Source organism: Bos grunniens, chromosome 3 (assembly GCF_055505025.1).
Source record: "Bos grunniens cultivar Pamir isolate PY7600 chromosome 3, Bosgru_T2T1.0, whole genome shotgun sequence".
NCBI classification, from domain to species: domain Eukaryota; kingdom Metazoa; phylum Chordata; class Mammalia; order Artiodactyla; family Bovidae; genus Bos; species Bos grunniens.
This window is the reverse complement of record NC_141167.1, coordinates 36,036,348-36,051,456: the sequence shown is the minus strand read 5'-3', so window position 1 is coordinate 36,051,456 and position 15,109 is coordinate 36,036,348. Positions and strand designations below refer to the sequence as shown.

The 15,109-nt window shown below is 37.0% G+C and overlaps 1 long non-coding RNA gene and 1 other non-coding gene across 2 annotated transcripts; one reads left to right on the top strand and one right to left on the bottom strand.

The window, feature by feature from the left end:
• Positions 1-7,679: 7,679 nt before the first annotated feature.
• On the top strand, positions 7,680-7,843 carry LOC147375472 (U1 spliceosomal RNA). The gene has a single exon (XR_015161754.1). It is a non-coding gene; the product is annotated as a U1 spliceosomal RNA (small nuclear RNA).
• A 2,109-nt stretch (positions 7,844-9,952) lies between these two features.
• Positions 9,953-14,380, bottom strand: LOC147375471 (uncharacterized). The gene is made up of 3 exons (XR_015161394.1): positions 14,154-14,380; positions 13,541-13,639; positions 9,953-10,176 (listed from the first exon to the last, which is right to left on the bottom strand). It is a non-coding gene; the product is annotated as an uncharacterized LOC147375471 (long non-coding RNA).
• Between the last annotated feature and the right edge of the window lie 729 nt (positions 14,381-15,109).

The following is a 15,109-nucleotide window of genomic DNA, read 5'->3' as shown; positions in this document are numbered from 1 at the left end:
CATAAAAGCCAAATCATTTTGGACAGCTAATTTTGAATGAAGACCTGAACAAAGAGTCAATGTGAAACATGAAAAAAAAAAAAGAAAGAAAGAAATATTGGAATTGAAAAGTTATTAATTAAAATTAAAAATTAATTAGAGAAATACAAATCAAAAATATAATGAGGCACCACCTCACACTATCATCAAGCATTCTACAAATAGCAAGTGCTGGAGAGGATGTGGAGGAAAGGGAACCCTCCCACACTACTGGGGGAAATGTAAATTGGTGAAGCCACTATGGAGAACAGTATTGAGGTTCCTTTAAAAAACTAAATATAGAGTCGTCATATGACTCTGCAATCCTACTCTGGGGTATATATCCAGAGAAAACTCTGTTTGAAAGGATACATGCACTCCAGTGTTCCTAGCAGCACTATTTACAAGACATGCAAGCAACCTAAAGGTCCATTGACAGATGAATGGAAAAGGAAGATACGGTATACACACACAATGGAATACAACTCAGCCATAAAAAGGAAATTAAATAAAGCCATTTGCAGCAATATGGATGGACTTAGAGATTATCATGCAAAGTGAAGTAAGTCAGAAAGAGAGAGACAAATTCCATAAGGTATCACTTACATGTGGAAACTAAAATATGACGTAAATGAACTCATTTATGAAATAGAAACAGACTCAAAGACATAGAGAAAAAAAAAAGACTTATGGTCATCAAAGGGTGGGCGATAGATAAATTAGGAGTTTCGGATTAGCAGATACAAACTACCATATATAAAAAAGATAAACAACAAGTTCCTACTGTATAGCATAAGGGACTATATTTGGTATCCTATAATAAACCATAATTGAAAAGAATATGAATATATGTATAAATGAATCACTTTGCTTTTCATAAGAAATGAACATATTGTAAATCAAGCATACATCAATAAAAATATATTCCTAACCTAAAAATTTTTTAAAAATAAAAATTCATTAATGAAGACCAACAGCAGACTTGAGTGAGCAGACAAAAGAACCAGTGAATTAAGTCAATAGAGCTTATCCAATATGAGTAATAGAAAAAAAATTCATCAATAAAGAATAATTAACAGAGCTTCAGAGGCTGGGATACCATCAAGCATACCAACAAACATGTAGTAAGAGTCCCAGAGGAAAGGAGAGAATAAAGGCATAAGGAATATTTTTTTGAACAAGTAGCCCCAAATGTCCCAAATTTGATGAAAAACATTATTCTGAACTTTCAAAAAGCTCAATTAATTCCAAACACAGTAAATTCAAAGAGATGCATACCTAGATACATCATAGTCAAGCTGTTAAGAGACAAAACAAAGAGAATCTTGAAGGCAGCAAGGGAAAAGCAACTTATCATGAGTAAGAGATCTTCAACATTAACAACTGATATCTCATCAGAAATCATGAAGGACAGAAAGTAGGAAGATGACATATTTGATATACTTTGTCAACCAAAAATTCAATATTAAATAAAACTGCTGCTTCTGCTGCTAAGTCACTTCAGTCATGTCCGACTCTGGGTGACCCCATAGATGGCAGCCCACCAGGCTCCGTCGTCTCTGGGATTCTCCAGGCAAGAACACTGGAGTGGGTTGCCATTTCCTTCTCCAATGCATGAAAGTGAAAAGTGAAAGTGAAGTCGCTCAGTCCTGTCCAACTCTTAGCGACCCCATGGACTGCAGCGTACCAGGCTCCTCCATTCATGGGCAAGAGTACTGGAGTGGGTTGCCATTGCCTTCTCTATTAAATAAAACTATCCTTCAAAAATGGAGATATTAGCATATTCCCAAAGAAATAAAAGTGGAGAGAATTCATCACTAAAATACTTGCCCTACAAGATATAAAAATAATCATTAGACTGAAATGAATGAATGATATACAGTAACTTGAAGCCATGGGAAGACAAGAGATCATTGTAAAACAGCATAATTGTTTTTGTTTGTCTTTTCTGTACTCTAAAATAAAAGGCAATAACGAAAAAAAATAATTGTAAAACTGTATTGATAGTCTTATAATCTATAAATATGTAATTTGTATAACAAAGGACAAAGGAAGAGGGTGATATAGTGGAGCAAATTTTTTTGTATACTATTGAAATTAAATTAGTAATAATCTGAACTGACTGTTTTAAGTGAAGATGATAATTATAATCTCAAGGGCAGTTCAGTTCAGTTGCTCAGTCATGTCCAACTCTTTACAACCTCATGGACTGCAGCACACCAGGTTTCCCTGCCCATCACCAACTCCCAGAGCTTGCTCAAACTCATGTCCATCAAGTCAGTGATGCCATCCAACCATCTCATCCTGTCGTTCCCTTCTCCTCTTGCCCTCAATCTTTCCCAGCATCAGGGAAACTAGTTCAAGGGCAACTAATAATAAACTAAATAAAAAATATAGAGGAAAGGTATTGGCAAGGGAATTGATTGGCATAGGATGTATTTAATGCAAAAGGAGACAGTAATGGAGAAACAGAGGAGGAACAAAAAATATAACACATGTTAAAATGCCAAATGCATTTAAAATATAGAGCTTGATGAGATGGAAAAATTATGATATAACTACACATTTTAGCTTCAAAGACACCCTTTAAAGAGACTCATTTTAGATTCAAAGACACAAATGGGGTGAAAGTTAAAAAATGGAAAAGTATATGCCATGCAAATAGTGACAGATATGGAGTGGTTAAACTAGTATCAGACAAAAAGAAATTTATGACAAAATTGTTATTCTAGTCTTAAAAGATAATTTATAATAATAAGTTCAATCTATCAAGGAAATAAAAGAAATTTTAAATAAGATGCACCTAATGACAGAGCCTCAAAATACATAAAACAAAAACTGACATAATAGAAGTGAGAGATAGACAATTCAGCTATAGAAATAAGAGACTGCAATACTTCATTTTCAGTAATAGTAGATCTAGGTAGAAGATCAACAAGGTACAAATTATAAATCAACAAGATCTAATAAGCATCTAAATTTCCCTTCAACTAACAACAGGTTGTCATTACCATCTTTCTAAATTCCATATATATGTGTTAGTATACTGTATTGGTGTTTTTCTTTCTGGCTTACTTCACTCTGTATAATAGGCTCCAGTTTCATCCACCTTATTAGAACTGATTCAACCTAGATGTCCATCAGCAGATGAATGGATAAGAAAGCTGTGGTACATATACACAATGGAGTATTTGTAATTCTTTTATAGATAAATTTTTAAGAAATTCACAAAAAAACTACTAGAAGTTATAAATCCTGAGAGATACAAGGTCAATATAAAAAAATTCATTGTATTTCTAAGCACTGCTAATGAACAAGCTGAAACACATTTTTCACAAGTACACATGGGAAATTTGACACTCTTTTAAGATGAAAGTCAATCAACATATCAGTAATAGAAGGGGACTTCTTCAACTTGATTAAGGTCACCTATGAAACACTGACCTAACATGGTATAAAAGACTGAAATTTTCCCTACAATTAGGAACAAGATAATGTTGTTCACTTTTTATTCAACATTGTACTAAACCACTAGCTGTAGCAATTAGGCAAGAAAAAAATGCATTCAGAGTGGAAAGGAAAAAGTAAAGCTATTTGTAATTCTTTTTTTTTTTTTTTGCTTGCTTTTTATTTATTTTTTATATGATATTATACATGTTTTAATGCCATTCTCCCATATCATCCCCCTCCTCCCTCTCCCACAGAGTTCAAAAGACTGTTCTATACATCTGTGTCTCTTTTGCTGTCTTGTATACAGGGTTGTCATTACCATCTTTCTAAATTCTATATATATATGTGTTAGTATACTGTATTGGTGTTTTTCTTTCTGGCTTACTTCACTCTGTATAATAGGCTCCAGTTTCATCCACCTCATTAGAACTGATTCAACCTAGATGTCCATCAGCAGATGAATGGATAAGAAAGCTGTGGTACATATACACAGTGGAGTATTTGTAATTCTTTTATAGAGAAATTTTTAAGAAATTCACAAAAAAACTACTAGAAATTATAAATCCTGAGAGATACAAGGTCAATATCAAAAAATTCATTGTATTTCTAAGCACTGCTAATGAACAAGCTGAAAATGAGATTAAAGAAACAACTTCATTTATGATGGAATCACAAAGAATAAAATGCCTAGGAATAAAATTAACCAAAGAGGTGCAAGTCATGTACACTTAAAACTACAAAATGTTTTTGAGAGAAATTAAATAAAACCTAAACAAAAAAGACATCTCCTGTTCACAAATTGGAAAACAATTGATCTACAGATGCTGTACAATCTCTATCAAAATCCCAAGTGACTTTTCTGCAGATATTGAGAGGCTGATCCTAAAATTCATATAGAAATGCAAGAGACCCAGAATATCCCAAATAATTTTTTTACAAAATACTAAAATTAAGAGGACTCACATTTCCTGATTTCAAAACTTACTATAAAGCTACAGTAATCAAGATAGTGTATTACTGTACTTAGACATATAGAATAGTGAAATAAAAACGAGAACCCCAAACTAAACCCAGATACCACTTATATAAAGTGTCTACAGTAGGCAAATTCATAGACATAGAAAGTAGATTAAGGGCTGAAGGTGGGAAGGAGGTGGTGGGCAGTGACTGCTAACAGATATAGGATTTCTTTTGAGCATGATGAAAATGCTCTAAAATTCAATAGATGATGTGAATTCATTAGTGATGATGGTTTTACATACTAAAATACCACTGAATTTTATATTTTAAAAGGTTGAATTTTATGGTATGTGAATTATCTCTCCATAAAGCTGTTATTAAAAAGTAAGAAGAAATAGTCTGTTCTTTAATTATGAGGGGTTTTTTGAAAGATGATGTTTGTGGTATGCAGAAAATTAAATATTTCTCTATATTTAATAAAATAATCCCAATAGACTTTTCACAGGGTTTTATTTTTCTCTTCCAAATTTCTGATTCTTTTTCCATTCAATGAGTTTTCCAGAGACTCTCATCTTTACTACCTTTCTTTTTGTTCCTTTCCTTTTTCACAAGGCTTCATTTAATACTTCTATAATAAGGAAGGCACACAGATAGCATCTAATTATTTCCTTCTTTCAGTATGGGAGCTGAGAGATAATGCAACTTACACATCTCCTCCCTAAAAAAAATTGCCTGCCTTTCACTTTTTTTTCCCTTAGTTATATTGAACTGTAATGAGGAAGAAAAATTCCTAGAGAATGACAAATCCACAGTTAGTGGAAATCTGCATTCTGTATGGTTTTGTAGTGCAGAGGCTCCTATTAAAAAAAAAAAGAAAAGATTTACCTTTCTTTAAATTTTCCTTAAAGAACACTTCTAAAGTGATTCATTTTTTAGGAACAACCTGTTTTCCTCCTAATAGGAGAGGAGGTTGAGATCAAGGGGAATGATGGAAAAAATATATTACAACTTAAAGGTAAAAGCAACAACACATCATTTTCCATTTTAAAAAATAACTAGAAATGGAAAAAAAGAAAGCACTGTTCATTGTTGGTAAGCAAACTGAAGTTCATCTGTCCCTTTTTGAATTATGAAAACAGAGGTCAAAGGTAAAGAAGGTAGTTGAGGAAAGTGATTCATACAACATGGAGGTTGAAAAGGACCTCAGAAATATCTTGTTCAGCCCCTCATTTACAAATGAAGAAACAAAGGACCAAGCAACTGTCCACGGTAACCAGGTCAGTTACTGAGGTCTTCCAGTTTCTTTTCAATGTCTTTTCTACTTTGTCTGAATGGCAAAGATGATAATTGTCCCACTATCCATTTCTCTCCGTTACATTTAGAGAGAGAATTGTCTAGGTTTTAAGGCTAGATATTCTTCTAATAAAGATGCTCCCTTTCCCAATATGGGCGCTGAGAGACATGCAACTTATGCATCTCCTCCCTAAAAAGAGATTGCCTTCCTTTCATTGCTTCCCCTCCTTAGTTAAATTGAACTGTAATGAGGAAGAAAACTTTCTAGAGAATGACAAATCCACCGTTAGTGGAAATCTGAATTTCTGTATGGTTTTGTAGGGCAGAGGCTCCAAAGTACTGGATCACTTATCTCTAAATTGTTGCACAAGGGAAAAAAAAAACAAAAACTTTCTGACATAAGCCACAGTATTTTCGAATCTTTTGTGAGAGCATCTTAATCTGTACCTAATAAGTACAAACATGAAAGAAAGATATGCCCTGAAAGATCTTTACAGTCTAAGAGATCAAGGAAAGTGAAAGTGAAAGTTGCTCAGTCATGTCTGACTCTTTGAAGCCCCATAGGTTATATAGTCCATGGGCTTCTCCAGGCCAGAATATTGGAGTGGGTAGCCTTTCCCTTCTCCAGGGGATCTTCCCAACCCAGGAATCGAACCCATGTCTCCCACATTGCAGGCAGATTCTTTACCAGCTGAGCCACAAGGGGAGCCCAAGAATATTGGAGTGGGTAGCCTATCCCTTCTCCAGTGGATCTTCCTGACCCAGGAATCAAACCGGGGTTTCCTTCATTGCAGGCAGATTCTTAACCAACTGAGCTATCAGGGAATCAACTCTAGGAGATCAAGGACAACCCAGTAAAGATAACAGTGAAATGGGGAAAGGACATGAAGGCCAGAAAGAGGAAATCATATGTGATGAGTAAAATAATCAAATCAGTGAAAACTAAAGTTGCTTTTAGGTAAATGTTTCCATAGGACCTTTCACCTTTTTCTACTAATCATCACAATTTACAGTCCACTAGTTATTTAGACTGAGTTACAGAGGTACTTTGTTGTTGAGGAATTCTCCAGGCTTCCTCTGGAGATTCCCCGAAGGCTTGCCTGGACCAGCTCCTGATTTGAATCTTACCTTTTAACAGAAGGATAAATTTGTACTTAAAATGTACTGTGGTTTGGATTATTCCAAAGCACCTAAATATTGTGGAAAAGAGCATCTGCTCTTCACAAAAGTTGTTTTCCTTCATCCTGTGAGAAAAGCTGTGCCAGAATATAGATAAACCAGACGAGCCAGGCCTGGTGAAAAAGTGGGTGACTGCTGCTGTATTTTAAATAGATAGCGGACAAGTTCCTACTGGATAGCACAGGGAGCTCTGCTTAATATTATGGGGCAGGCTGAATGGGAGGGGAGTTTAGAAGGAGAATGGAGACATGTATATGTATGGCTGAGCTCCTTTGCTGTCCATCAGAAACTATAACATCATTAATTGGCTATGCTAAGTCGCTTCAGTCGTGTCCGACTCTGTGCAACCCCATAGACGGCAGCCGACCAGGCTTCGCTGTCCCTGGGATTCTCCAGGCAAGAACACTGGAGTGGGTTGCCATTTCCTTCTCCAATGCATGAAAGTGAAAAGTGAAAGTGAAGTCGCTCAGTCGTGTAGGACTCTTAGAGACCCAATGGACTGCAGCCTACCAGGCTCCTCGGTCCATGGGATTTGCCAGGCAAGAGTACTGGAGTGGGGTGCCATTGTAATTGGCTATAATCCAATATAAAATAAAATGTAAAAAAAAAAAAAAGCAGAACATAAAGATTAGAGATGGCTCTTGCCCTGCCCTCAAGGAGTTTATAAACTAGTAGTTGGAAAAATATAAACATTATTTAGCCACTATTTAGAATAATCCTGAGCAAGCTGCCTAATTTCTCTAAGCATTATTTTCCTCATCTATAAAGTGAAAATAAAAATACTTACCTGGTAGAGCAGATACCATGATCAAGAAGGTGGTTCTCCCAGGGCGAGGCTCACCCATTGCACTCCAGGTGTGTTGACCTCTGCGGTTTCCTCAAATAGAGGAAACTCGACTGTGTAATTTATGGTAGTGGGGGACTGTGTGCTCGCTTTCCCCTGTAAGAAAAAAAAAAAAAAAAAGCTACCTTATGGGATCCGTGAGAGAATTAAATGAAATTGTACATAAAAGTATCCATTAGAGTGACACAAAGTTGGCATTTAATAAAGTTAGCTACTCTTCTTTTATTTTAAAAAAGTGAATGACTGGAGCCAACAGGGGACACTTCTAGTCCCTTGAGACTCCTGAAACGATGCTGATGAAGATGCCAAACCCTCTTCCCCCACCCCAAATAAGAGACCTATAACACACCAGAGAGATCAGGACAGTGTTCCATGCTTGCTCTGAAGAGATCTATTTTCACTCCAGAAAGTGAAGTGACGTGAAAGTCATTCAGTCATGTCCGACTCTTGGTGACCCCATGGACTATGCAGTCCATGGAATTCTCCAGGCCAGGATACCGGAGTGGGTAGCTGTTCCCTTCTCCAGGGGATCTTCCCAACCCAGGGATTGAACCCAGGTGTCCCACATTGCAGGCAGATTCTTTACCAGCTGAGCCACCAGGGAAGCCTAGTACTTCTTTATTAAATTTAGCCAGTATTTCAGGTAGTGCCTTGAACAAAACAAACAAACAGAAACAATAATTAATGAAGGCAATAACAAAAACCTAATGTTCAGAAAGTTATTTTATGGAAAGGAGGACTTTAAGGCACCTATGTACAATCTTGACTACTAACGGATTGTTCCCTAGAGTAAATTTCTAATTATTCTAACCAGGCTACTTTTAAGTGACTCAGGTGAAGAGGGTTTTTACAACTTCCACTGGGGGAGAGTTTTCTGTGGTCTGATACACATCACTGTTTCGAATTTGTTGGTTTGGTATGAGAATTTCCTTTTAAAATTTGTTTTGCTATTTTCTACCAAGAACCTGCTATATGGAAAAGAATTAGGTTACCACATGCTGGTTCCCTATTCTGTTTATTTCAGTGTGAATCTCTGTTCTCAGAAAGTTTCAATCAGATTTCTGGACACCACAGTCTGCTGCATCAATTCTATCCAGCCCCAGGAACTGCAGCTGAAATTCCCTAGGGAGAAACTTACAGTTGCTATCAGGAAGGATTTTGACCAGCATCTGGAGGCATCCTTCTGGCTGATCCATCCACTTGTCCCCCTCCTCCAGCTCTCAGGTTAGATCTATTCAGGTATCCTCCTTTCTTATACACAGAAACTAACACTTATCATTAGCTGCTATAAATAATAGTGTACTCTAAATAATAGTGTGATAAAGTTTTTCAGTTTTAAAACACAATGTAAATATAAATTGCAAACACTTTGTAGTAAACTTTTATATATAGTACTCCTTAACTGAGGCATCTGTCATATTGCTTACTGACTCTCCAACCCAAATATTGTTGCAGGAATCATGTCTTTAATTTCTTTGCATCCCATATTTTTATATCTCACAGAACTTAGTTTTGTGTCTGACATGTAGCATGCACTAAAGACTTAGTTTTTAAAAACATAGCTAAAGGAATGATTATCTGGACTTTTTCAAGATTGCTGTGATAAGCCTTAAGTTATATATGCATTGGAGAAGGAACTGTCAACCCACTCCAGTGTTCTTGCCTGGAGAATCCCAGGGACGGTGGAGCCTGGTGGGCTGCTGTCTATGGGGTCGCACAGAGTTGGACACGACTGAAGTGACTTAGCAGCAGCAGCAGCATATATGTAAAAGTATAGTTGAACTGTATCACCTTAATAAAATAGCCACCATGTTCCTGTCTTCATAATTGTTTATATACATATATATATTTAATTACATTTGCATTTATGCCACAGTCTCTCTAATGAGTTGTCATGTTATAATTAAAAATGCATAGACTCTAGAGTCAAACAGTCTTTGTTTTGACTCTTCACTATTTGCTGTCTGTCTGAAGTTGGGTAGGTCATCTAATCTCTGAGCTGTTTCTTTGTCTTCAAAGTGAGTATTCCAATAATTATCTCATGGCCTTTTCTTGCATATTAAATGGTATCTTTTTTTGTTCTTGAAGGTCCTTAGTCTGGTGCCTGGGAGAAGGCAATGGCAACCCACTCCAGCACTCTTGCCTGGAAAATCCCATGGACGGAGGGGCCTGGTGGGCTGCAGTACATAAGGTCGATAGGAGTCTGACACGACTGAGCGACTTCACTTTATTTTTTCACTTTCATGCATTGGAGAAGGAAATGGCAACCCATTCCAGTGTTCTTGCCTGGAGAATCCCAGAGACGGGGGGAGCCTGGTGGGCTGCTGTCTATGGGGTCACACAGAGTCAGACACGACTGAAGCGACTTAGCAGCAGCAGCAGCAGCAGTCTGGTGCCTGGCCTGTAGTTTTCAACCTCAATCAGTTAGGACCCTTTAGCATAAGGAACAGAAAGGACAACCATGAGAGAATTAAACAGCAAGGAAAATTTATCTCATATTATAGAGAGTCTACATTAGGGCTATGTCTTAGCTTAGGCTACCATAACAAAGTATCACAGACTGAGAAATAAATGTCTGTTGCCTAAACCACCCAAAGTTCTAGAGGCTAGAAGTCCAACATCAAGGTGCCAGAAGATTCAATTTCTGCTAAAGACTCCCTTCTTTGCATCCTCACTTGACAGAGAGAAAGATCTCTAGTGACTCTTTTTGTGCTTATAAGGACACTAACCCATGGTGAAGGCCCCACCCTCATGACCTAATCTAAAATTGCTTCCCAAAGGTCCCACCTTCTAAAATCACTACTTTGAAAGTTAGGACATCAGTATATGAATTTGGGGGATACACAATTATTCAGTTCCTGAGATCTAGATTCAAGGTTGGTAATTCAATGATGCAACAATGCTGATCATTGGGCTTTAGAATTTTCTGTTCCACTGTCCTCAGTATAATCACAACCTCTCTGCTAAATGTTTCAGGTTAGTTGCTACATAGGTTCCTTAAAGACATGGTTATATCCATCAAGTGGGAGAGTAATTTCTCTTTGTGTATCTCTTCATATTAGGAAGGCATATTTTTTTCTTTAGAACCCATTGGTTAATATTGGGTTCTATTTTATACTCCAGTAGCAAGGAATCCAGTAAAAGCAAATTTATGTTATATTCAACCTAAAGGATCAGGGTCTTCCAGACAGGATGAAACTGGGCAAAGTCTATTGAGAAGAAAGACTAGTGTGGTGTCAACTCCTTTTTCCCTCCGTTGGATCCACGGCGTGTTCTAAATATCAATTGCTTGTTTGTAGTAGATTCTTGGTGGTAGCTATAATGATTATCTGTTTTATTCTATCACCCTACTCTATTACTCTTGCCTGGAAAATCCCATGGACGGAGGAGCCTGGTAGGCTGCAGTCCATGGGGTCGCTAAGAGTCAGACACAACTGAGCGACTTCACTTTCACTTTTCACTTTCATGCATTGGAGAAGGAAATGGCAACCCGCTCCAGTGTTCTTGCCTGGAGAATCCCAGGGATGGTGGAGCCTGATGGGCTGCCATCGATGGGGTCGTACAGAATCGGACACGACTGAAGCGACTTAGCAGCAGCAGCAGCAGGGGAAATGAAGCCAGTGGTTCAGGAAACACAGTCAACCTGAATTATAAAGTAATCTCAAATGTGTAATGCAGACAAGAGCTCTGGAAGTATACATTTGAATTATTTATGTGCCAACCCATCTTCCTAGCTGTGTAACACTGGGGGCAAGTCCTTCAGTCTCCCTGATCCTCACTTTTCCTATCTATGCCAGCAATCAAATAAAGCCCTAGTCTTTATTTTGAGCTCATAAGGCAGATAATATTAACATATTAAGGTAGGCATCTCAAATAACTTACATGTTATAGGCCTGCTGTCACTGTGGATTCAGATGAAAGTGATCTATTTAAAGGCTTTTGCCATTTTTCTCCCTTATTGCAGCTATTCTGAAAATCAAATGCACTACTGAAACATGACTCTTGAGCACCCAAATCCTGTCCCTAGCTCCACTGTTGCTGTTTTTTCCTGTGATCCTAATAGACAAATTTGTTTCTTCAGTTTGCAAAACTGATTCTGCTTATTTTACAAGGTGTCACAAGAAAGCCTATGGACAAGTCACTGGGCCTGTCACATCGTTGGCATTCAATTAGTGAATGGGCAGCATCTTTAAAGCTTTTTGTTTGTTTGGGTTTTGGTTTTTTGTTGATAAGAAAGACAAGAATGCCAGGTGTAAGTGAGGATACAGAGAAACTAGAACTCTCATACACTGCTGAGAATGAAAAATAGTACAATTACTTTGGAAAATAGTCTGAAAGTTTCTTAGAAGTTAAATATATTTATTATACTTAAACATACTTATTATTCAGCCATTTTACTCCTAGATATTTATTAAGAAGAAAAGAAACAAATATCTGTACAAAAACTTACACACAAAAGTTTATAGCAGCTCTATTTTTAATTGCCCCAAATGGAAAACTCAAAAGTCTATAAACTAATAAACAAATTGCAATATATATCTATATAATGAAACACTACTCAGCAATTAAAATGAATAAAAAACTATTAATCCATGTAAAATATGGATGAATCTCAAAATAATTACTCTGAGAGGATCCAGGCATATATATATATATATATAAACACACACATACTCATATATAATACATGACTTCATTTATATAAACATTTAGAAAATGTAAATTAATTGATAGTAGCAGAAAACAGACCAAAATTTGTTAGGGATCAGAGAAGGACAGGAGGGAAGGATTACCAAGGACATGATGAAACTTTAGGAAGTGATAGGTATGTTCACTATCTTGATTACTGTGATAGTTTCATAACTGTATATATATGTCAATATATCTCAATTGTATACTTTTAATATGGGCAGTTTTTTGTATGTCAATTACACAGGAAAAGAAAGTGTTTTTTTTTGTTGTTGTTGTAAAAGATGGTAAAAGTCATAACCCAGTAGGTGTACTCTTCTGAAGCACAGAGATTCAACTAAATGATTAAGTTAAGTGGCCCAGGAACAATTACCATGTAAATGCATTTGTAGGTCAATGACTAACTGAAGTCTAATGAATTATTTTAACCTACATAAGGGTTTTCAAGTAAAAGTGGCTTTGGAATTAGGATCTGGGTCTCAATTAGAATCTCAAGCAAAATAGGGCGTGCCTTGACTCACAATTCTCACCTTGCTTAATTGAAGTGAATCTTGCTTTAGCAGTGGAGCTGGAAGCTCACTTGTGCTTTCTGTTGCCCCCATTTTACTTGATCCAGAACTCTTGATTTATTTTAATCCCTTCACCCCCTTTGCAATTTGATGGCCATGTTCTACTTCTCAAGCACCTCTCCAGTTTATTATTTCTTTAATTGCACCCCTTACCCATGCTGCTCTTCTTGGTCACATTTGCTCAATTAGCTCCTTAATTTTAGACCAGGGACATCAAGTCTTTGTGCACCACATTTTTTGTTTTTGTATTTTTTAACCATACTGACATTCATGATAAATGATGCCTGTAAATACCTTTAGCACAAGGAGCTGCTCTCATTCTAATTGCAAGACAAATTTTTAATCTTGTAGATGGTCCTGTCATCTCATATCTTATTTTTGGAGGATAAAAAACTCATAAGTAGATAAAACAAAAGAAACAGAGCTTTCAGGGTGGCCTAAGTGGAAAATATACAGGAGGAAGAAAGTTTAGATTTCAATTACAGAAAAATAAAGTGTGTGTGGAGCTGTCTACATCATGCTCAGAATTGCTACTAACCTCTTTCTGTTTGGAGAGCCTTGGCAAGGCATTCTGTTCCAGATGTGCTTAATGTTGGCCATCTCCTTTCAAAACAATTCACATCTTCTTTTTCCTCTCCTGGCAATAAATTGTGGTAGAGAAAAGAATGTAAAGGTTCTGAACAGAGATGAAGACAGAATATTGGAAAGTCAGGGAAGAAAAGGAGGTAACCCAATGCTACGGATGCCCAGCGCCACCTCTGTTCTAAATGCTGGGTGCCATCCCCTGCCATTTGAAACTCTTGGGAGATAGTGTATTCTATAAGGTTACAGTGTGGTCTTGAATTCTATTTGAGATGTCAGAGTCCTCACTTAATCCAATCTTTGTGTTTTACAGTTAGAAAAAAAAAAATGAAGCTCACATAGAAAAAATAATTTGCCTAGGTTACACAGTTAAAAACTTATTGATCAGAGATGTACCCAAATGTTATTGACTGAAGCATTTCAGTATTCACAGTTGCCGACCACAGGTGCTAGTTTCTGCAAAAAGAAAAATACCCAGTCGATATTGTGTTAAAAGGAACAATTGGGAAAACTGCGAGATAGGAAAACTTCCCTGGGAAATAAAGATGTCAGCTTTGAGCTGTACTCACGGCAGTAGGGTGCATAAACAGCAGCTGAGTTCTCAAAGAGAGTGGACAAAGAGCATTCAAGTGACTCTCGAAGCAAGGAAGAAAGGGCAGTAGAGAAGCTGTGGAAGATAGCTAACTGGCTCAATCTGCTGTTGGATGGGCCTCTTGTTGAATATGGTTTCTTAATGTGACATTACTAGTGGACTACACTAACAGGGAAAATACTCAAAATTCAAACAGAAAATTGTTTCCTCTGGGCTGGCAAGACACAAAATCAGAAAGCTCTGTAAATCTGGACTCCCATATGTGGTTCTCAGCTGGTAAGTCCCTGAATGAATTACATGCAGCCAAAGAAATTAATGCTACACACATGGGGGCCCAACTTAAAAGGAAGAATTGCATCTGGGAAGACTCTGCCGGTGCTAAGGAACTCTGGAAAGCAGACAGTCCGCAATGATATGTAATGCTAGCTATAGAGGACCCCCAGTGACATTATGATCAAGCACAGGAATAATGTATAATAAATGAGCAAGGACACAAATCGAAAGAAGAGCAAAAAAGCAATAAAGGATGCCATAATATTCAGCGTCCTCTAGTTGGGTGGAACTAAGTGGGTGTTAACTCTCACTTTCCTGCCCATCGGAAATACCACCTTGTTCTGAGTGAATTTAGTGTTCTTTATACACGTTAAACCCTGTAGCCAAATGATTTAGGATGACCCCTTTTCCTCCTGACCTCATACTAATTGACTTGAGAGTGAGTTACAGTCCCAAGAGAATAGCAGTCACACACTGGGTGTATTTTTAATATCAATTTCTGTAGGAGCTTTTACACAAGGAAATTGTTGTAACAATTATTCTCTCTATCCTGGGTCCTAGGATAGATATTGATTTTTAGCACATTAAATGAAGGATAGATGGATGTATATAAATGCAAAATGAGATGACAGTCACTTGGGTCTTTAGGTAAAGCAGTGA